We start from the raw sequence: 1,831 nt of genomic DNA on the forward strand, positions 1-1,831 counted from the left end.
AAAACAGAAGAACGATGTCGTCTGCGCATTCGGGAATTGTTTAAAACACGGTTCGGGTCTTGAATTTCACCACAGAAACGAAACAATAGAAGGGTGGTTCATATAGGGTACTGGTTGGTGGGAGTATAAGTAAAAATTTACCCAAAAAATTTAATACTAGAATCTAATAAAAAAGAGATAACAGACTCCTTGTAGATCTTCTAGATCTAGATCAAGATCTAGCAGAGACTTGAGGTAACCTGGAATGGAGTAGCAGCCTACACATTTTCATTGACTCATATTTTGAGAGGATGATAGCCTGGAAAGAAAGGATGCTTGTGACAATAGTAATGTTACTGGTTTGGTATGACATATAAAGAAGCCATAGAGATATACATTGAGGTCTGTGTATGAAACCAAACATTTTCATACGCACACAATACTCAAATTAATACAGCCATACAGTTCCAACGAACACACTCACCAGTCATTTAATCAGACCTTTCCTTGGTCTTCTGGCATGAGATTTTTCAGAGTTAATTCCCTTAGGCCTTTAGTTTATATGTCGTAACAGGAGGGCAACAACATGAATTCTGTTTGAAAACTTTGGTTAGAACTTTTGAACACATATGCACTATGAAATAAATCTTATGTTAGAAAAAATATTATCAAAACCTCATTTATAATGATAATAAGTCTGTACTTGAGCAAAATATAAAATGCAAAAGTCGTAAAAGGTAAATTTACCAACAGCAGAACTGCCTCCGTTTTTTGGTGTGTGACGTCAATAGGATCCGCCAGCTACATTATCATTGCTTCTTCTATGTTATTGCTCAAATTCAGTTGTAGTTAGTCGTTTTCTCTTCAAGAAAAAATTCTGTTCCATAACGTTATGTGTATTTCATAGTAAGCCCTAAGTAGAAATGGCAGATTTTATTAAATCGGCGTTCGGGGGAATTATTGGAAGTGGACTGAGCCGTGAAGGAAACGACTTCGTCGGACAAATTGTTGAGCTTGGAAGTCAGAAACTTCGTGTGAAACGGCTGATCGCCGAAGGTGAGCTTAGAGTTTTTGTTTTCTTTTATAATTTCATAGAAGTTGGAGTTTATCATACATCTCCAACAAAGATCTATGAATCTATGTAGATCTAGATTCTAGGTCTAGGCCTGCTTTAAAATTGTCAAAAGATGGACTAAGTCCCCAGCCCGCGGCCACCGTGGGCAAAATATGATGATGGACCGTAGAAAGTGTAGGCATAGGCCCTCTATCCCTCTCTACTATCTATAGACCTGCATGTTTGCAGACAATCGTCTGAAATCCGACAATCGTGACCCGACCCGCGAGCCAGCCGATGCTATCGTTAGGCCCACCTGTATAGTCAACAATGTGCGAAGTGCGAGGTCTGGCCGACTGCCAGCGCCCCCTTTTTCTCTTGTTGGCTTTGTCGGCACTTTCGTTTTCGTGCCGACCACTGACTGCCGACATAATTGTCGGAACCTGAGTAGAAATACGAATACGAAAAAGTATGACGACCTAAATTATCTACTTTCAGTTTCGTGCTCGAGGGGCCATTTTTTGAATTTTGTTTGTTTACTGATTGTTCACATCATGTGGATTCTTTTAAGTCCGACTCACTTGTTCTACTCTAGATCTATATATCTAGATTTAGATCATTATAGACCTCAATGGAGGATTCATATTCCAATTCTATTGTTGCAAACCCTATTCGAAGTGATTATTCGGACTCGAGTCCGAATATGAAAAAATGTTATTCGGACTCTGATTCTTGTCCAGCATGACATCACTTCCAACTTCCTGTGACTCGTGACTCCGGCTTCCTGTCCTGCCTCAC

The 1,831-nt window shown here is 39.7% G+C and overlaps 1 protein-coding gene across 2 annotated transcripts in view; it reads left to right on the top strand.

Annotated features, from left to right (window-relative positions):
- The window catches only part of LOC101855751, a 32,418-nt gene that overhangs the window by 6,366 nt on the left and 24,221 nt on the right, over positions 1–1,831 (top strand). The window lies entirely within an intron of this gene.

The sequence above is a fragment of the Aplysia californica genome, unplaced genomic scaffold (genome assembly GCF_000002075.1).
Source record: "Aplysia californica isolate F4 #8 unplaced genomic scaffold, AplCal3.0 scaffold00695, whole genome shotgun sequence".
NCBI lineage: Eukaryota > Metazoa > Mollusca > Gastropoda > Aplysiida > Aplysiidae > Aplysia > Aplysia californica.